The 23830-nt window shown below is 32.8% G+C and overlaps 1 protein-coding gene across 1 annotated transcript in view; it reads left to right on the top strand.

Moving 5' to 3' along the window:
* Positions 1-23830, top strand: part of LOC145263052 (uncharacterized) — a 287051-nt gene that overhangs the window by 262584 nt on the left and 637 nt on the right. The window lies entirely within an intron of this gene.

Here is a 23830-nt window from a genome sequence, read left to right as displayed (position 1 = left end):
AATATAATGAATGGATATTACCTAACTTTTTCGGTAGAAGGTTTGAAACGGCAATTAATTTCAGGTTCTTGAAAAAAAGTTACGTAATTTTCATATTAATAAAATAAGGATACGACGTCTAGTAATAGTTACATTAGGAGCAAAGTAAAATATTGGGGTTGTTTGAGACCAATTAGGTTGGCGACTCTCTTTTGAATCCTGGCTAGGAGCGAGAGACGAGTAGCAGATGCACCAGCCCAAATGTGAGAACAATACTCTATACACAGGCGAATTGTGGTCTCGTAAAGATACAGGATACTTTCAGAGGTAACTTTTAGATAGAGGAGCCCACATTCAATTCAGCAGACGTGGCAATGCCCTCAATGTATGTTTCAACTCATGTTTTCTGACAACATTAAACCGAGGAATTTAAACGAAGTACTTTCAGGTAATTTATCGTTAGCCATAGCTATTGGTGGTTGGGAAGGCTGCTTGTAATTATTAAAGGAAACAAGCTTAGTCTTGGCAGAATTCAATGTCACCATCCATTTTTGTCCCCATTCAACTACTGACTGGAAGTCTTCATCTAGGGTTTATGCCTAGATATGTTCATTTGTTTTTCCCCTCATGCCTGTTGTAGAGCCTGGTGTCATCAGCAAATGTACCCATCTCAGAGTCTATTTTATCAGGGAGGTCATTTATGAATATCAAGAATAATAAAGGTCCAATGATCGACCCTTGAGGTACACCCGCATTTATATCACATTGTTTTAACGTACGACCATCGAGGACAACCTGGATTCTTCTCTTATTTAAGAAGGATTTAATTATGTTCAGTATTCGTCCAGTAATACCACATGATCTGATTTTCCTGAGAAGACCATCTTGCCATACACTGTCAAAAGTGTTAGATATACAGGGTGACCAAAAAAAACGGGCCCTAAATCTAATTAGGGCCCCGTTTCTTAGTGTTTTGTCTGAATGAAATGAAACTTTGGTCATAACTACTTTATTATATTCAAAATATCACATCAACACACTAGGGTCTTTGGCTTTTTTTCTCCGTTCTACAGCATATGTTCTAGATGGCCTCCATTTAGCTCCATGCATTTCTTGAGGCGCAGCACGAAGTTGTCCATAACGTTCTTACAGACCGAATTGGTAATGGCTCTCATCTCCTCCCTAATGGCTTCCATGAGTTCCGTGATGGTTCTGGGTTTCTCTGCGTAGACTCTGCCCTTAACATAGCCGCAAAGAAAAAGATCTGGGGAGCTTAGGTCCGAGCTATGGGGTGCCCACTCAGAATCAGTCTTGAGACTGATCACTCGGCCTCCGACAGCAAATCTCGGGACAGGTTTGAGGTGTGAGAACTTGCTCCGTCCTGCTGGAACCAGAACTTGCTCATGAGCGACGGGTAGATGGTCTGGAGCTCAGTCTTGAAGGTTTTGAGGACATCTACATACAGCTCCATGGTGACTGTCACTGTTGCACCAGATTCTTCGATGAAGATTGGTCTGATGATGCCTCTGGCCGAGATTGCAGCCCATACCCTGCACTTAGAAGAGTGCAGGGGCTTGGTGGCTACTTCATTAGGTCTAGAGGAGCCCCAGAAGACATTTGTCTTGGAGTTCGCCTTTCCATCAAGATGGAAGTAGGCTTCATCTGAGGTCCAAAGGAGGTTAAGGAAACTTGGTGTCTCATCGATCTTCTCGAGCATCTTGACTGCCATAGCCCTCTTCTGCTTCTTGTCTAAGACTGTAAGGGTCTGCAGCGTCTGTATTCTATATGAGTAAGCCCTGATATCGTTCACCAGCACTCTCCTGCAAGTCTCACGGGATATACCCAGGGACTGACTTCACTTGTGCACAGAGCGTTTCGGACTCTGCTGGAGAGACTCTCTCACTCTTTCGACCAGCTCGGCTGTTCGCTTCTTGGGACGTCCCGAGTGGCTTGGACGGTTCTCTCTGGCAGCGTTGAGGTTCTTCACGGTCCCGTACTTCTTGAAGTGGTCCATCCAGTTCTGAATTCTGCTTTTGGATCGATCCTTTTCACATTCGAACTAACGTATGAAATTGTCCTAGGTTTTCTTAAACGAGCCTGTCTTATAGTAAAATATAACACAGTGTATTCTTTGTCCCAGCTCCCACTGGGGTCTTGGTGAATAAATAAAGGAGATATCACATAAAGTGTATACGGGGCCCGATTTTTTTTTTTTTTTAGGGGATCACCCTGTATCTAGGGTTACTTCCCTACTTTCCCCTGCTTTGTCCAGTGCATGGTATATACGTTCAGAGATTACAGTTAGGATATCTGCAGTAGTTCTTTCACCAGCCTTATTCGTTATCTGAGTCACGTTCATACGCATCTAAAAAAGTTCAGTCAATCAATGGATATTTACACATGCGTAGAACAGTCCTTTACATGGACTTATTCCTGTCAGGGTCCATTATTTTTCTGGCTAAACAACAAAACCGAATTTGTTCCGCAGGTACAAATCCCCATATATCCCAATTTTCAAGTTTGTAGACTAAGAATTGACAGAGGACCGTGGTAGAGACCGTTCCTCACACAGACAGACAAGGTCACTTTATTTATATATATATATATATATATATATATATATATATATATATAAATTTAAATCCCCGAAACAGTGTTTCATGGTAAACAACTGATGATCCCTTGAAAAATAAATTATTGGTATTATAGTAAATTCGAGAGCGAGTTGATGCAGTTATTGCAGGTGATTAAATGACTTACTGACTAGATGGTTTTCTAACGAACGATAAAAAATATTTTTTGTATAGTTTTAAAGATTAAAAACTTCCAAGACTATATATATATATATATATATATATATATATATATATATATATATATATATATATATATATACCCCAATTTTTAGTGCATATTATTAAAGAATTATGAAAATCGATCACTCAAATAAGCACATACCTTGTATAAAATAGCCCGTAGACTTTGTGCTGACGACAAAAAGAATTAAAAAATAGAGACACGTAAGTAGGTTTTTTTTTCTATTCACAAACGCAGACAGAAAGATACGCCTGCTCGCTTTTATTTACATTGTGAAAGCAGAATTTTGTACACGCATACAAACTCGTTTATGACTAAGAAGAACGGAAGTCTCTTACATCACTGCAGAGGTAAAAATACAGTCTAAGGGTGAAGACTCTCCCAAAGTATTTTATATGATCGAACAGAGACAATTCTTAGAGATTGTTAATTTCGATACATATTTCATACAAGTTAGAAAATCATTTCATCCAAGGCATGAAAATTGTTAAACAAAATGTTTTTACTATAGGCTTTAAAAATAAAGGTACAAGATTCAATTTGAAATTTATTTATCTTCAAAGTGCACTTTTATAAATTTTACAAAGTAAGGTATAAAAATTTAATTTAAATTAAATCAAAAGATTACCTTGGATTTATTTTATGTAATGTACATTTTGTTGCTATTTAAAAACATTATCTTTCATCTAGCAATTAATGATATAGGTATAAAATTTTCAATGATTTTTTTTTAAAGTGTAACAGAATGTACATTGCATAAAATAAATCCAAGGTAATCTTTTGATTTAATTTAAATTAAATTTTTATACCTTACTTTGTAAAATTTATAAAAGTGCACTCTGAAGATAAATAAATTTCAAATTGAATTTTGCACCTTTATTTTTAAAGCCTATAGTAAAAACATTTTGTTTAACAATTTTCATGCCTTGGATGAAATGATTTTCTAACTTGTATCTTATCTTTTTAAGATTATATTTTAAAACTCCTCTTTCTCTCTATTTCAGTTCGTATTTCTCCTCACACCACAACTGATTTTTGCAACCCCCTCTTTGTATTATTACAGGTCTGAATATTCTCTCTGTTTCAGTTTGTATTTCTCCTCACACCACAACTCATTTTTTTCAACCCCCTCTTTGTATTATTACAGGTCTGAATATTCTCTCGGTTTCAGTTTGCTTTTCTCCTCACACCACAACTCATTTTTTGCAACCCTCTCTTTGTAATGCAGGTCTGAATAATGAGAAAATCTGAATTTTTTAAACAAAAACTTTTAAATTACATTTTTAGATGAAATTTTTTAAAACTTCTTTCAGAATAGAAAATCTTTAAAATTTAATAAGGAACATATTTCATATAGGTTTCATTAACAAATATTCAGTACATAACGAGAAAAATAGAGATGAAAATTTCAAAACGACTGTATAACTGGTTACGGTCAATAGTAGTCCTCGCCAGCAAAAGTCTTTGTTATTGTTATTCTATTATTATTATTAGTAGTAGTAGTAGTAGTAGTAGTAGTAGTAGTAGTAGTATTTAAAACATTTTGTGTCCTGCTCTTTCGCGCGAGGACTAATCAAATAGTTTTTGATTTGTTTTGTTTGTTTTGTTTTTTGTTTTGTGCCAATATATACTTAAAGCAAAATACATTGTTTGGGCCAATCAAAAGTATTTCCAATGTTTAAGCATTTATTTATTTTTATGCTTATGTTGAAGTGAAGTTTTCAAACTTGATGTAAAGGATAAAATAGATGACGTCACGCCAAAGCTATAACTATTTAGTTAAGCTTAAGTTTTAGGGTCATTTTATAAGGAAATCTTATTAATTCTGTTGGTAGAACATCGGACTGAAATTCTCAGGGGTTCTGTTTTGATTTCCGATTGTGGCATCTCATTTATTTCTAAGCAATGTTTATTCACCATTAATGCTATATTTTCCATTTCTAAATACACAAAAAAAGATATTCGCTTAAATAAATGTGAACAACGGACAGACACAAACACAGAAAATTATATATTATGATTAAATAAAATTTACTATTCGATCACTTCTCTAGCATTAAGCAGTTCCTCTTCCAGAGTCACAGGTTCCGATCCTGTACGAACTTCATGTTTCACTATGTTTTCATTATTCTTTTTGTTTATTTCCAGTCCTGTGGCCGAATTTAACGGTTTATTTAATGATATTACCTACTCAAACATGAACATAAGCTTACTTACCCAGACTTAGAAGCTTTATGTCGTGCGACATATAGAAGGTAATCAAAGTGTATCGTCGTTTTCGATTTGAATCCAGATTCACAAGTATTGCTCCAACTTCTCTTCCAAAGCAATCAAATCTTTTGATTCCAATTAAATTTTGGTATTCATCTTTCTACTCATCTCCCTTCATAACCCTCCCCCCCCCTGCAAATTGTCCCCGATAGTAGCCCCCTACTTCAAAGTGGCACTTGCCTTGTTTGGGGTGAAGATTGAATAAAAAAAAAAATTTTAATCTCATTTTTTCCATCAAGGGTTCATTACAGTATTTTGTTATCAATTCTCTCTGGAATCAATCGTAGGGTATGATCGAGCCAGTCAATCAGTTTCAGATTATTAACGATACTACCTCTTGGGTAGAGGGATCTCTAACTTCTCGGTTGGTAATTCCATGGCTTTATTTGATCCAGAGAACCTTTCTAAGCTACTAGGAATCAAATGCATCTAATTTCCTCTTTTGCCTGATTTTGAGATGTCAGATTTCATTTCCATATAATATGGGCAAGACCTTGCTGTTATACAAGCATAAGCGAGTAAGATATATTGCTTTTTCTAATAAATAATATTACGACTAGCAGCCCGTTTTGTGACTACAGTGTTGAAACAATCGTTATAAATATATGAATGGCAGGCAACTCGATGTGTACAATAAATTAGTACATGTTCTTTTTATGTGACGTCACTTTTATTTAAAACTAGCAGGGCTATTCGGCGTTTCCCGGGGAAAATCTAAAACATATTTATATAAAAGGTATTGGCAATAATGGCAGACAAAATAAGGGGAAATAGTTTTGAAATCTGTTCTATCATATTTTTGTAGGGTTCCGACTATTTTTTTTATTGTATTTGAAAGATTTAAGCCCAAACAAATAAAAGAATATTCGTACACGTGAGAAAAACGTTATAATGAAAAATGTTTTCTACAGCGAAATTCGGAAGCTGCAAGTTAAATAAATTCATTATAAACTCCTTTGAAAGAAAAATATCAGTTTTCTAGGTTTATTTCAAAGATAATAAAGTCCTAAGATACTGAATTAAATTAAAAAAAACACCTTGTTTAAACAAAAACAATAACTTAATTAGTCCCCATAAGCGAGAGATTCTAGCTTCGCTTAAACAGAAGCAAACGAAATCGTCTAAGAATGTGTTCTACGGAAGCCCAAAATGTCATAAAGTCAAAAGGTTGTCTGAAAATGACGTCAGGTAGTTAGCGGTAGGTAAGGAATGCTGGTTTTATTTTTTCCCCGGCCGTACATCTGTACATTCCTATTGTGAACGTTTGTAAAATTTTTACTATTTTTTGATTTACTTATTTTTCTGTGTTCCTGCTTTTAAATTAATATTATCATTTTTCAAGATTATATAAAAATTATGTTATACCAGAATTTACACATTCATTTAAGCAAAGAAAATATTAGAACTTTGCATATAAAACGACGCGAAACATGTAATCTAAAAAAAGAAGTATAAATATTTTTTATTTCAATTATAATTTCTATAACACGCACATACACACACTCATCTCACAAACATAACACACAAGCACACACAAACATAACACACTTACACACACAATCATACACATGCACACACAAACGGTACACACATACACACAATTATCACGCAAACATCACACGCATGCACACATAAACATAACACACGTACACATACAAAGATCACACACATGCAAACATTAACGTTACATACATACACACAATCATCACACAAGCATTATACACATACACACAAAACATTACTGACGTGCACACAAATAAATCACGCACATGCACACTCAAAAGTTAAACACATACACACACAAACATAACACACATATATACACAATCATCAAACAAGTATCACACAAACATCGCACATACACATACAAACATCACATACGTGGGCAAACATCGCACACATACACACACAAACGTTACACACATGCAAATACAAACGTTACATACATACACATAAAAACGTTACACACAAAACATCACACAAACATCACACATACATATACAAACATCACATACGTGGGCAAACATCGCACACATACACACACAAACGTTACACACATGCACATACAAACATCACACATACACATACAAACGTTACACACATACACACAAAAAATCACACAAACATCACAAATACATCACACACATACACACACAAATGTTACACACATGCACACACAAACATCACACATACACATACAAACATCGCAAACATACACACACAAACGTTACACACATGCACACACAAACATCACACATACACATACAAACATCGCACACATACACACACAAACGTTACACACATGCACACACAAACATCACACATACACATACAAACGTCACATACGTGGACAAACATCGCACACATACACAAACAAACGTTACACACATGCACATACAAACATCACACATACACATACAAACGTTACACACATACACACAAAAAAGCACACAAACATCACAAATACATCACACACATCCACACACAAATGTTACACACATGCACACACAAACATCACACATACACATAAAACATCGCAAACATACACGCACAAACATCACACATACACATACAAACATCACACATACACATACAAACATCACACATACACATACAAACACATCACACACATGCACACACAAATTTTAGGCTCAAAAACATAAAACATCGCAATATTTTTCCAGTCAGAATTCTTTTTATAAAGTCAGCTGGTCTTTACAGAAGGAACCACGTGAATGTCGCCAACATCCGAAGTTCAGATGTTTTTTTGTTAAACAAACTGGATTCAAACTTGGAACACTTTAATAGTCGTCAGCCTGTGTCGTTATCCACTTGATCATCGTACAATTTCCAGCTAAATTATATAATTTTCTTGAAATACTTAATGATCATTGTTTTTAATAAAACAAAAAAACTCGGGATAGAAGTCGCGTGTACTTAACTTTGATGCAACGACAATGCTAAAATTTCGAAGGAAATAGAAGTCACGGAGGATGTGTCTATTTTGCGGCGCCATTATGGTTTGACAAGAAAAATTAAAAATGGCCGACATGAAATCGTTAAATTGATTTTACTCATTAACGCTAATTGTTCATTTGCGTTACACGGATTACATGAGTGACGGTGGGGGAAATTGACGGCAGTGATGATCGGTCAATGACATAAAAGGACATATAATCGATAAACTAAGTACTCAACGCTCACATTTTTATGAAAACGTAAAGATGGTTATTTTATAAAAGTAAAATTATTCTATAAGCTATCTTAATATTGATATATATATATGTATATATACAACTCAATATTGATATATATATATATATATATATATATATATATATATATATATATATATACAACTACTTCATTTACTCACATAAATTAATATACGAAATTATAAATTTATGCGTAAACTTACGTATTCACTTCAAAAGTGCTCAATACGTAGGTAGAGCTAGTTAGTAATTTATAAAATATATATGGCGATTAAGTTACACTGAATATTCCGCGTTTCATCCACTCTAGAATTCTTCAGGCTTATGCGCGAATTGTGTGGTTGTCTGTCGTTTTTATATACGCACCTTCTATTGAGATTTTAGTTAGCCAATCAGCTTTCTAGTATCCACCGCGCCCTTCTTATCAGCCAATGAACACGCACTTACAGGACAAAGGCTCATTTTACCTCTGGTTTACCTGAATCTTTGTGTGTGTTCTATTTAGCCTGGATATTTAGTGTCTTGACCTGTTTTAAATCTAGGTTAGTTTTTTATGTTAGTTTATATATATAGCGTAATGGTTAGAAGCCTTGACTGCCGTATAAACGGTCGGGTTTCAATCCTGGCTTGAGGTAGTTGCCTGTCTAGCCGCACTGATGAGCTGTGAAACAGCGAAACAGTACTGTATGTGGATGACTATATATATATATATATATATATATATATATATATATATATTTATACATACATATGTATGATAGTATGATAGTTTATGTATATGCATGTTTATTTATTTTGTTTATTTATTTTCTGTTTCTTTTTCGTTGGTTTTAAAGTTATTTTGTATCTCTATCCTAGAGTAAATTTTATCCTGTGAACACAGTTGTTCGCTATTTCTCTCCTACAGTTTAATAGATGTTGGGGTTCTTTAAAGTACAGGATAGCAAATTTTTCATGAAAGTATAATATACATGGGTCGTCTAGGTCTCTACCGGTGTTTGCTTTTCTTAGTATTTTCCATTAGAATACCGGCGAACGGCCGCTTTCCTTGAGTTCCTAGTATTTATTTGCTAGCTTTGTTTTCATACGGTGTTTTTTTTATTGTTGAATGTACTTTTGTGGTCATAATATCGAGTTTGAAATCCAAGGAAGTCATACCTACGTAATATTTATTGTTATTGTTAGGGTATTTTTATTAAAAATTTGGTGCAAGGGGGTGGTTGCGGGAAAATGCTTTTCGATAAGATCTAGAAATTTCTTGCCAAGTTTTGTTTTTAACATTTGATTGTATGGGGCCGTATACCAGATTATATTTCTTTTTCTTCTATTTTTAATTTTATTATAGTTATTGATATATTTGATATCAATATTTTTGTATCCACTATTTTTTATTTAGGGCTGTTTCATAGATATTGGTTGACTTGTTAAATGCATTTTCATCGCTTGAGTTATTGCTGAGTCTACTTACGATCGAGTTAGGAATCTGTTTTATAATCGATGGTGGGTGATTAGACTTAGAGTTTAAGTATATTGGAGTAGCGTTATCTTTTAAGTAGGGTTCATATGTGGGTTTTTTTTCTAAATTTAACGTGACGTCCAGGAAGTTTGTTATTTTTATGTTAGCTAGTACGTCTACTTTTAGGTCTAATTTTTTTATTTCCTTGTGTATGATTTTCTTAAAGTTATCTCCCTTGACTTTGTTGGAGTCTTTTATTATAGCTAATCCATCATTTCTATATAGGCCGATATCTGTAGTATCAAATATGCTTGTGAGGGTATATGGAATGAATAATCCCACAAAATATGATGCCTCTGCAGAATCCCTGGCACCCATCGCCAAATCAAACGAATTTGTCATTTTAACTTTTATCCATTGGTTATGTTTATTTATTAGAACTGATTTTCTACATTTTTTAATCATGTCGATTTCCTCCGAGGATATATCAGTGTATGCCTCGGCAAATTCTAGGACAATGTTAAAAAGTTCTTCGGATATCGAGGGATAGAAGTCTATGATGTCGAACTGTATAAACGTACATTTATATTTGTTTTCTATATTTTTAAACCAATTTGTCCACTGGTTTAATTCTAGCACTTGTTTCATTTGTTTGTTTACTTTGCTAATTCTGCATATTTCTGGTTTATTTGGGTTTATCAAGCGGGTTCTGGGATTATTATTGAAGTCCCATTTGTGGTTTTTGAACAGAATGTATGCCTCTCTAGGTTTCAATTTGCCAACTTCATCGCTAATTTTTAATTTATCGGTAATTCGTTTACTTTCAGTATTTATTTTATCTATGTAGTCGCATTCGTTTGTATCTATTTTTTGTAGTTTTTTGTAATGTTTTCTGTGATTAGTTTGTTATATTCTTGTTTATTTATTTTATAAAAGTTTCTAGTTTTATCTGCTTTTACAAAGATTTTATTAGAGTTGTTTATGTTTCTAACGATTTTGTGTAGTTTCCGTTGGAAATTCTTAGGTTGATTGTGGAATTCTAAGTTTTTAATTACGTTTAAAAAGTCATTTTCAAAGTTTATCAAAAGGTCTACTGTTTTCGCATTTTTTAGGGTTTTAAAACGATAGGATTCTTTTTTGTTTACGATTTTTAAGGAAGAAATTTGCTCGCCATCGCATTCGGCGTATCAGTTCATCTGTTTTTTTAAGTAATTTAATAATATAGCTATGCTTGCTAGGTGTGGGGATGTTTTTAACAATGTTTCGAAATTAACTCTTCCATATCTATTTTTAATGTGGTGAAATAAATTCTTTTGAGGGTGCTCAACTGTTTCACGAGCTAAGTGTAACTACTTCATTTACTCACATAAAATTAATATACTAAATTATAAATTTATGCGTAAACTGGCTGATAGGAAGGGCGCGGTGGATACTAGAAAGCTGATTGGCTAACTAAAATCTCAATAGAAGGTGCGTATATAAAAACGACAGACAACCACAAAATTCGCGCATAAGCCTGAAGAATTCTAGAGTGGATGAAACGCGGAATATTCAGTGTAGCTTAATCACCATATATATTTTATAAATTACTATATATATATAAACAGAGATGTGTGTGCCACAGACGGTTTCTGATTGGTTAATCCAATAATCACATCTCCTAAAAAAACTATGGTTCCTACGTTCTTAACATTACCATAAAATATTATGCCCTTATTTATTGTCCATCTTGGAAGGGTCTATTTTTCCCTAACTTGCCATTTACAAATTACAAAATTACGAAACTTACACCAGCCATCACAATCCAACATTACTATAGTGCCGTCTGGCGCTAGCCGCACACACGTACACACAACACGAAAACAAACGCTGTCCTCCAAAGGACAGACTATTAGTACTACTACCATTCCCAGTACCCGCGTACACACGCACACACGCACACACACACACACTCTGGCGCTAGCCGCACACACGTACACACAACACGAAAACAAACGCTGTCCTCCAAATTTTTAACTATCACTTACTTACATCTTATAGTCTGCACATTTTTTTTTATTTTAACATATTGATAATATTTTTATTTCCGTTAACACTTTCATTCATTATTTCTGTTTAACCTGCGTTTAATCAAACACTTTACAATTACCGTTTACCTATTTTATTTTTCTTATCTTACACCTGATTACATACATTATAACACAACTTTTTTTTTATTGGCTTTGACCCAGAAAATTTTTATTTAAAAACATTTTTTGGGTTTGTCCCAGAGGGGCCTCTGGACATCCTTCCCCTGAACGGGGGAGCAAGCAACGCCGGGTAACCTCTGCTAGTATATATATATATATATATATATATATATATATATATAATTAGTTACAACTAATAGAGGAAATAGAACTTATTATAAAAGAGCAAAGTTAAATTATAATTTTAAAAATTGTAATACTCGACATTTATCTTTCCCCTTCATATCAAACTATATTCTGGCTATTGAAGCATCGGATACCAAGTATCACATCTCTAATTGGGAAAAAAATAACTTTGGCAAACTATTTTCTTCGAGCGTATTTTCTGCTGCAATACTGGGTAATTCTAATTTTGGACTCTTGAACTAAATTACTACGTATATAAATATTACCTCCTGTAAACTAGATGACTAATTATGCGAATATTGCCTCGTATGACCACTTTGTTTCTGGACCTATCTGACATCTGGTGTGGTTATAATTATAAAACGGCCCTTATCCACGAAATTCTTTATTTGGCCAATCAACTCTGGTGTTTTGAATTCCTTACTCCCCCCACACCTTTAATCATCCCTTAAAGACTCCCTGTCTTTTCTTGAATATAGTGTAAACAGTCTGAAGCATTCCATACGTTTTATTCCATGTTGTTCTTCTAAAGTGTCGTCACGTCCAGATTGCATTTTTGAAAGTCACCAGGCTTTAATGGGATGTATTTCAATTCCTGCTGTATCTATTCATTTCAACCTAACATCATAAAAATTGGTCATCTCATAAGATGTATGGCAATAGCATATTCAATTTTCAAGAGTCTACGACAGTTTTAAATGCATGAACAAATAAGTCTGGAAACTTATTGAAGACACCTCGTATCTTATTCGAAAGGAGCAGAGAAAACTTTCATGGTGAAATGCATTCGCGGCAATTTATAGATACATCTGTAGTGACCTTTTTAGCGAAAATGCATCACTATCTAAATTGGACGAAACGACCATCGCCTCGAAAACTACCACCGTCATCGCACACGGGGTCGACAAAAACTCGTCGAGGGATGATTTATTAGCTGACATTTGCATTGCATATCCGTGCGTCACAAATCTCTCATTCATCAAACCACACGACAACAGCAATTTCACCAGCAATAAATGCAATGTGCCAGACAGGGTTCAATACACTCGTATTCTCTCACATAGCTTCTAAGTTGGATTTCATCACTACTGATTACTTCCATACATTAACCGACCGCCTCGATGTTTCTTTGGCCACATTGCTTCTGTCTGTTATTCGTCAAAACTCAACTCAACGTCAACTATGGCGGCCCTGGCTGTATCGACGGCATTCACTAACGCTCGCAAATGCTGTAACTGCGGCAGCTCACACCTTGCAAATCATTCGTTGTCGCCCAGCTACATTGAAAAATTCAGCAGTCTCAAAATAGCTGCTCAAAATATCAGAACTGTGGCATACATTCGCGGGTTAGTTAGCAAACTCAGATCACGTGTTTTGCTTAACTTCCCTCTGCATGTCTTTGTGTTTGAAACGTTCTTCTAGTGTGCCTCACTGTGTAGGAGAAATTCCTGGATATGTCATCTTATGCAGAGATCGACACGTTAATGCCTCACATGGGGACCTTCTGATCTATGTAAAGAACAATATAATTTGTAAACGACTTGATTTCCTCGAGTGCAAACGTCATGAGGTTATCTGGCTATCTATTTCTATCCATTCAGCAAATTTGCTCACTGGTTTTGTGTATTTATTAGATATTATTTAAATATCTGTGCCTGACATATTTAATGTGCAGTTATCGGACCCTTTTGTGGGTACAATTGTTTCTTTTGACTTTAATGACACTGCGCGTCCAAATGCAATCAATGGCATAGCAGAACGGTTCGATTTTGTTACCGGTTAGTCCCCGATTGATTCAGTAATCAATACTCTGCCCTGGGATATATTTTACGAATACTGATTATCATTGTAGTTTTTAGCCTCTAAGATCGGCTCGGTAATATCTGTTAATGTGCTTTAATATGATGCAAGATTGCATAATCACTCGTTGCCATTTGTAACACAAGAATTCTTAAGCTTTTTCCAGATTAAGAAATCTGCCTGGGTTCGATATCGATCGCATGCTTCTGAGTACGATCTACAATTGTTTCGAATTAATGAAACTTGATCGTTTGCGGGGATCTACGCTCTCCGAATGCCTTTGTTTCATAGATAATATCGAAACATTATACAAATATGGCCAATTTGAACATTTCCTAATTGATTCGAGTCATTAAAGCTAATTGGTTGGTTTTGAGTAGCAAGAGATTGAAAAATCTGATAACGAGTTTGTGCGCAAATCACAAAAAAGCATCCAGGCAACGAACGTAATATTAATCAATTATTTTCTACTAGCAGGGTTATTCGGCGTTCCCCGGGGTGAAGAAGTGAGTCATTTATTTTTATTAATAACAACTGATTTTCTGCTGTTGTCACACGCGATGTAAATCTTAGTGTAAAACCTAAAATCTCTATTCTTATATGAAAGTCACTGTGTGTATGAGTCTTTCCTCATAGGTTCCGAAACGGCTGAGCCTATCTTTTGCAACAAAGGTAATTTATATGTCTGGTGATTTTCTTAGATATATTTTTTACAGAGATTTATCAGATAAGTATCGAAAATTGAAAACATCCGATGCTAAAAATAGTCTTTCTTCTCTTGTAGAAAAGAAAGAAATTTTACAGGGGAATATTTTACCTTACACCGGCCAAGGAAGATCATTTTCGGCAAAGCAAGGGAGATTTAATTCTCAGCAAATCATTTCTTCTTTAAAAATAAGCAGAACTATTGTCATCTGAAGATATAGCTCACTGGTAGAGTATTCGCCTACAGATCGGATGATCCCCTGTTCAAGCTCCGATGTACCTTACCATTATATCCTATTTTTTTCTCATAATGAGCTCAATTTACTGTAAAAGAAGAGATTCCACTTAAAATTGCCGCAAATCATTTCTTCGTTTGCATTTTTTTTAAACTAAAAATTAATCAGAAGTGACTTTTTCAGGGCATTCATCGTCAAACCCAAATATCAGCTGACGTGATACCGTAAACAAACATAGACGGAATTTGATGAACGACATCATCATTATTACTATTTATTTATTTATTTATTTGCGAATTAGTCCATCGAGCAAATTATTCCTATATTCAATAGACGATTGATTCTATAATAATATATATACAATCTGCATAAATTAAAATATCATATTTAAGCGTATAATACTACCGGGCAACACCGGGCGTCCAACTAGTAATAAATAAATACAAATGTGCAAATAAAGTTTTATTTTTAAAATGACAAAATCAGTTTAACTTTAAGAATAATAAAGTAATACGTTTTCTTTCTTTCTCTCCCTGTTCCTATCTTTCTCGGTCTTTGTCTCTCTTTGTCTGTTTGTCTCTCTCTAAAAAGCAAACAGTTGCTACAAAAAAAACTTTTAAAAGCTAACAATTACTATAAATATTTTTAAAAAGAAAACAATTACTATACAAAATTTAATAAATAATATAATATAATTTTTTAAAGCTAACACTTACTACAAAAGATTTTTAAAAAGCAAACACTATAAAAAAATGTTAAAAAGCAAACACTTACTATAAAAAAAATTTATAATTTTTTAAATTTTTTTAAAGACTTACATTTACTATAAAAAATTTAAAAAACAAACACTTGCTATAATTTTTTTTTTAACAACCAAACACTTACTATAAAAAATGTTAAAGAGCAAACATTTACTATAAAAAAAATTTAAAAGCAAATACTTACTATAATTTTTTTTAATAACCAAAGACTTACTATAAAAAATGTTTAAATAACCAAACACTTGCTATAAAAAAATTAAAAAGCAAACACATACTATAAAAAAATTTTAAGCAAACACTTACTATAAAATATTTTAAAAGCAAACACAAACTCTAAAAATTTTAATTAACCAAACTCTTACTATAAAATTTTTTAAAAGTAAACACTTATTATAAAAAATTTTAAAAAGCAAACACGTATTATAATTTTTTTAAAAGCACTTACTCTAAAAATTTTAAATAATCAAACACTTACTATAAAAAACTTTAAAAAGCAAACACTTACCATAAAATATTTTAAAAAGTAAAGACTTGCTATAAAAAATTTTTTAAAAAGCAAACACTTACTGTAAATATTTTTAAAAAAGCACATACTATATTTTTTTAAAGCAAACTCTTACTATAAAATTCTTTTAAAAACACGTATTTATCGTTGTAAAAATATCCACATCATTCTTTTAACTTAACATTTTTAATGTTTGGTTCTTTTTTTTTTTTAAATATTCCTCTAGTCTAAAAATTTTTTTTTATTTTTACAAATATTTTCAGCGAAAAGAAAATATAGGCGCAATTTGTCATGGATACCGTATACTCCTTATCCCTTATCCTTGAGTGGGTTTCGGACCTGGATAAGTAGTAGCTCCTTTGTAAAAAATGATATTTAGCCATGCCAATCGAGAAACCTGGGATTCTTTTGTCAATCACAATAAAAAGCAAGAAATTTTAATTTAGCCGCCTTTTTTTCGCTAAAAATCGTTGTAAAAAGTACAAAACATTTTTTAAACTGTTGGCCGAGATTTGAAGAAATAAAGTTTTCGTGCTTTGCCGTACATTTGTCGTGCGTTAATTTATCGTACATTAAATCAGAACTCCGAATATTACAATAGTAAAATTTATCGTACATTAAGTCAGAACTGCGAATCTTAGAAAAGTAAAACTGACGTTTTGACTTTTACATTAGCACAATAAATGTGTCCCACTTTCGCATTCATTTAAATTATATCTGATTTTTATTTATGGAGAATTGGTGTATTTATTTAATTGTTTTATTTTTTTATTTTATTGTTTTATTTATTTATTTATTTTCATGCTTTATTTATTTAGTTGTTTAATTTATTTATTTTATTGTTTTATTCATTTATTTTATTGTTTTATTTATTTATTTTATTGTTTTATTTATTTATTTATTTATTTATTTTCATGCTTTATTTATTTATTTAATTGTTTAATTTATTTATTTTATTGTTTTATTCATTTATTTTATTGTTTTATTTCTTTATTTTATTGTTTTATTTATTTATTTTATTGTTTTATTAATTTATTTTATTGTTTTATTTATTTATTTATTTTCATGCTTTATTTATTTAATTGTTTAATTTATTTATTTTATTGTTTTATTCATTTATTTTATTGTTTTATTTATTTATTTTATTGTTTTATTAATTTATTTTATTGTTTTATTTATTTATTTATTTTCATGCTTTATTTATTTAACTGTTTAATTTATTTATTTTATTGTTTTATTCATTTATTTTATTGTTTTATTCATTTATTTCATTGTTTTATTCATTTATTTTATTGTTTTATTTATTTATTTTATTGTTTTATTAATTTATTTATTTTCATGCTTTATTTATTTAATTGTTTAATTCATTTATTTTATTGTTTTATTCATTTATTTTATTGTTTTATTCATTTATTTCATTGTTTTATTTATTTATTTTATTGTTTTATTTATTTATTTTATTGTTTTATTTATTTATTTATTTTCATGCTTTATTTATTTAATTGTTTAATTCATTTATTTTATTGTTTTATTCATTTATTTTATTGTTTTATTTATTTATTTTATTGTTTTATTTATTTATTTTATTGTTTTATTTATTTATTTATTTTCATGCTTTATTTATTTATTTAATTGTTTAATTTATTTATTTTATTGTTTTATTCATTTATTTTATTGTTTCATGTATTTATTTTATTGTTTTATTAATTTATTTTATTGTTTTATTTATTTATTTATTTTCATGCTTTATGTATTTATTTATTTAATTGTTTAATTTATTTATTTTATTGTTTTATTCATTTATTTTATTGTTTTATTTATTTATTTTATTGTTTTATTAATTTATTTTATTGTTTTATTTATTTATTTTATCGTTTTATTTATTTATTTCATTGTTTTATTTATTTAGTTAGTTTTCATCTGAATTTTGAATATTATTATTTCTTATTTTAAGACTGAGCTATGATCAATTGTGTTTGTAATGACGCTTCTAATGATTTGACTGGATCCAATGTTAATTGCAAATCGGATCAACTTTCTGAGATCAAATTTCTGTTTTAGAAATTAGGAAAAGTATCTTTCCTCAATGCATCTCCGTCTTCTTTGATGACCAAGGGATTTGTGAAATGAAACAATTTTTTTAAGTGTAAAAGTTAGAAAAGAACGTTAATTGTCAATTGGTGATTGCAAGATTTATAAAAATAACATTAGATTCGAATTACATTTCTCATTTGGAACCAAGTTGTTATATAAGCAACATTGAAAGAAAAAATACAAAAGTGATTTTAAAGGACATGGATATGATATTAATAACTAATGAAACACGTTGCTTGGAAAGGTTTTTTTTTCACTAAATAATAACGAAAATCGAACAGTTGAATTTAAACAAAAGCCAATGTAATCTACTTTTCTTTTCTTTTTTTTAAATCAAATTTTCACCCCAAACAAGGCACATTGCTACTTTGGTGTAGGGGCTACTATCAGGGGCATAAGCTACTGGAGAACTATGTGGGGAGTTGGGCAGCAAGATGTTGGTTCACGTTACACTTGAACGTTTGCATGTCAGTACAGTTGGAGAAGCAGAGATCCGGAGAGGAATTCCAAAGTCTAGCGGTTCTGGGGAAGAAACTACTGGAGTAGAAAGCTCTCTTACATCTAGGGATCTCTACTGTGTAGGGGTGGGATTTAGCTGCTTGTCGGGTTTGTCGGGGGAATTTACGTGGTGGAGGCACAAGTGCTTGCAGTTCGTCAGAGCATTCGACATTAAAATACTTGTAGAACTTACCTGTCATATCGAAAATAGTAAGATATCCAAAAAAATGATAAAGTAGAAAATCAGTTATTAAAGAAAATTACTTTCCTATAAAATTGAATCTTTATGAAGTTGAGGGGGGGGCTTTCAGAATTATAATGGCGGATCGATGGATCGTGAAAGTAAATGTATTTTTGTAAGAATGTAGTAATATGTCTAGCTGAAACCACTGTCAATAATTTTCCCCACTCTTTATCTGTGCCTAAATCAAAACGTAGATTCCATGAACAAAGCTTCTTTCCCAGAATTGCCCGCCTTTGAAACACTGTTCTGCTGGCCTGCTTTCCGATTGAATACAACATGGTAGCCTTCAAATCCAATGTAAACAAGTTCTTGTTGAGCCGACTCCATAAATAATCAAATTCTACCCAATTCACACCATTAACGATTACTAAACTACCACTTTACATTCATTAACTCTTATCCTCGAGTGGTCTTCGGGCCTTGATAACTGGTGACTCTCAAGTAAAAAAAATGTTAAAAATGAATATTTCAATTTTCGTTCTTAGTCCGAATGACCATAATTTTTTTATTATTTTCTTGTTTTTTTAACTATCCTATTTTTTATCAAATTATTATTTTTTTTTTTTTTGATACGATGCTATTGCTAGTATTGGTTTCCCCGATATATTTCCAAGTTGGGATTCCTTCTAGAAAGACATCGGGTATTGGCATGAACGTTGCCAATATCTTAAGTGATGTGGAACGAACTGGATTCGGACTTGAAACACCTAGGTCGTAAGCTCGTGTCGTTAACCACTTGGTCATCGTCATATCTCTTGTTTTTTTAGCTATCTCTTTATTACCAAATTGTTTTTAATGCGATTTTGAAAGTTAAATTAAGTTAAATTTAATGATCACAGTATTGCATAGTCATTAAATTATTAATTGAAAAATATTTAGAAAAAATAATAGAATTTTTCAGCAAAGTCTCGTCTTCCTAGCACCACTAGAAAAAACTTTATTTTCTTCCCCCGTTTTTTTCTAGGATATATTTTTTGTTTTTCTCTTGTTTTGTTTTATTTATTTATTTATTTATTTATATTTATTTATTGTGTCTTTATTTTTCTTGTTTTGCGAACTTTCTGAAACTCGTCACCCCCCCCCTCGAATGGGCAAAACACTGTTCACCCCTTCTATATTCCAAGTAAACTAGCGATAAAAAAGCTTGGCAAAGTAAATTCCTGAATTTATTACAAACCGGGATTTATTTTTTCCTACATTAGAAGAAGATGGGACTTTATCTAAACCAAACAAAACAACGTAAAAAAAATTGACATATTTACTGCATGAGTGTAACGAAGAATATTCTTCTATAAATAGATTTCTAATATTAAATGAAATTTCTATGCACGGTGTTTCATTCCAATAATCTCCCAACTATTAAACATCTTGCCACAATTTGCTTATTCGATGACAATAATATTGTCATCATCAAATCAAATGACATTAAATACTCGTCATAGTTTTGTAATTAAGTCTTACGCATTCAAGTCATTATTTTCAAGCCATAAAATACCAGGTTGACAAGAAAGTTCTTGCGGTTTTTACTTTTAAATTCAGATGAACATATCTTGGATCAAACAAAAAAACTATTGATCGAAATAAGCACCATTAGAATCAACACACTTTTAACAACGCAAAACAAGTGCATTTATGTTAGTAACGTAAAAATCTTGTGTTCTGGTGGCGATAAAGTCGCTGAATCCGTTTTTGATATTGCTTAGATTTTTGAAGCATTTTTCACGCAGAAAGTCGCCGAGATACTAGCAAAAGTGGTAATTGGTAGAAGAGAGATCTGGAGAGTATGGCGAATAAGACAGAGTTTGGTAGCCGAATTCGTTCAACTTCTGCAGGGCCGGTTTAGCAACGTGCGGTCGGACATTGTCGTTGAGGAGAATTCGGCCTTTTCTGTTGGCTTATACTGGGTGTTGTTGTCGAAGTTTCCGATGTATTCCATCAATTTGTTGACAGTAATTATCCGCCGTAATGGGTTCGCCTACATTCAAAAACCTGTAATAGATGAGATCCGTCGCAAACCACCAAACAGTCTGTAGGATCTTCTTTTAGTGAAAACTGGCTTGGGGAAGTATCATGAAGCTTCATCGACGTCTAACCACTGAGCAGAGCATCGCCAGTTGTTGTAAAGAACCCAGTGTTCGTCACAAATCGTAACCCGGTCGGGAACGGGTCGTTCCTGTTTAATAAGAAGGGAAGATGACACTTCATAACAGCGTTTCTTTTAGTTGTCGTTAAATTCGTGATGCATCCATTTATAAATTTTTGTCTTTCCAATCTCTCTCAAGTGGTTGGAGATCTTCTTATACGTTACGTCTAATTCAGAAGCAAGTTCTCGAACAGTTACGTGTGGATTGGCTTTAACTAAGCCCTTTAATTGATCGTTGTAAACATCCGATGACCGACCACATATCTTCAAGACTCTCGACTCCGCCACGAAATTTCTTAACCCACCAATGTGCTGTGGGTTCAAAACGCTCCGTTGATATCGCAAGCTGCTTCATCAGTTTTTCGGCCTAGCTTCAATTGAAATAAGAAAGTTGGGCGATGTTTTTTCATCTTGTATTTAATATTCTGAAAAGAAGACATGGTCGTTTTAAAACGATTGTAATTTAAACGATTAGATTGAGCGAAAAACGCTCTTTAAATTGATATACAAAGTAAATGTATTATAACGAAAACTTATTTGGAAATACATTACAAATACATGATTTGTAATCCAAATTAAAAATTCCGCAAGAACTTTCTCATCATCCTAATACATCGTCATCCAAATGCTAATCAATTCATCTCAGTAATGCTTCTTCTCGAGTATATTTTATTTCTATTCTTTTCGTCCAAAACATGGCATATTGCCGCTTGGGGCGTAAGGTGATACTACTTAGGATTGTGTCTAATAGAGGACTATTGGGAGTTAAGCAGCAAGATATCTGTTCGCATTATATTTCAACTTGTGCAGGTTAGCACAATCAAGAAAGCAGGAAACAGGGATGGAATTCCAACGTTTAGCAGTCTGAGTAAATGAAACTGAGTAGAAGGCTTCTTGGCATCTAGGTACCTCAACAATGAAGGGGTTGGATTTTGCTGCTTGTCGGATTAATCGGGAGTATGTACATCGGTGGAGGCACAAGTGCTATGAGGTCATCAGAACACGTTTCGTTGTATAATAAACAGAGAAATGCGACATTGCGGCGATGGACATAGGTTGTGGCTAAGCCGACAGTGCGAGACCTGTCATATTTGAGACTCTTTTTTGAAGCCTGTCTTATCTGGTATGAGTAATTTTCTAGCACTGCAAAGTAGGTGAGCTAGGAGGTCACTTATTTTGCAGCATCTTTGGCAATGTCCTCGATGTTTTTGTTACAGTTTATATTGCCTGTGAATGTTAGGCCGACGGGTTTGAAAGATGGAGTATGAGACTGTTATTTTTCATGACTAGCTTTTAACATTAGTAAAGCCCAAAAAAAAAGATATAGCACAATAAAAATAACACGTCATTTTCCCTTTCCGATGTGCGAGATAAAAATTCCCATGGACAGAATTTTTTGCAAGAGATTCACATCTATGGAACACGTTGACGAGGAGCTGCTTCCCGGTTTTTTACAACTTGATCGTCTTTAAATACAATGTCGACAAAGTAATCAAACATAGTCTAAGCTATTGATAAATGTTATTATTCCCATAGTGTTCCTCATCTTTTCGGGTTGACATTTATTCCCGTTAAATTAACCATTATACTAGGATGGCTCTTGGCTCTGATTATGGCTTAGGTCAATATTAAAAAGTGCTTATAAAACTTAATATTAATGTTATGCTGTAACCTTTATTAATAGATACATTTACCAACGACTTGTCTCCCCTTCTTGTACAGAGTGCAAAACAGGCGTCTCTAAGCTAATAGGCCACATACTGACTATATGTAACGTTGTCATTACATATTTTTAAACGGTGCCGTTACATGTTTTAAGAGATCTCGTTACATGTGTTTAAACGGTGTCGTTACATGATTTTAAAAGGTGTCGTTACATCTTTTAAAACGTTGTTATTACATCTTTTTAAACGTTGTCGTTACATCTTTTTAAACAGTGTCGTTACGTCTTTTTAAACGGTGTCGTTACATCTTTATAAACGTTGTCGTTACATCTTTATAAACGGTGTCGTTACATCTTTATAAACGTTGTCATTACATCTTTTTAAACGTTATCATCACATCTTTTTAAACGGTGTCGTTACATTTTTAAACGTTGTCGTTACATCTTTTTCAACGGTGTCGTTACATCTTTTTAAACGGTGTCGTTACATGTTAACACTCGGACACCCTCGTTGTATGCAGAAACAGTCGCAAAGGAAGGAAAAGGGAAAGAAACTCGATTCAGATTTTTCAGTTGAAATAAAAGGCATTTATTTACGGTATTTTCAAAAATAACGCATTGTTTTAAAAATCTTTAGCTTATCTGATCTTCCATGTAATTGATAAAACCCTGTCGTCTCGACACGGGCTTAAAAGTCTTTCGCCGTCATATTCCATACATCTATCATCTTACTTTGCACTTGCTTTTCTCGGTCCTTGCAACGTGGTGTCTTTTTTCTCTCCACTTTTTCTTTTTTTGTCTCTTTTTCTCCGCTATGACGTCACATCGCGCACCGGCTTGATCATTTGCATACGTGTTATGCAACTGCTGCTGTTTTCAAGCGTCAGTGGCTCTGTTAGATATCAATCTCCAGCCCTGTCTTATCCTTATCGTTATCGTTAATGCTATTTTCACAACGTTTCGATCTAACCTTTGACCTTCTTCAGGTGTATCATGTCAAACTCTAGAACGTTTCTCTGAAGCTCAGGAACATTTCTGTCGAACTCTGAAATCTACACGAAATTTCGA

The sequence above is a fragment of the Euprymna scolopes genome, chromosome 38 (genome assembly GCF_053919585.1).
Source record: "Euprymna scolopes isolate OS-2025 chromosome 38, ASM5391958v1, whole genome shotgun sequence".
NCBI classification, from domain to species: Eukaryota; Metazoa; Mollusca; class Cephalopoda; order Sepiida; family Sepiolidae; genus Euprymna; species Euprymna scolopes.
This window is presented reverse-complemented; position numbering and strand designations above follow the sequence as displayed.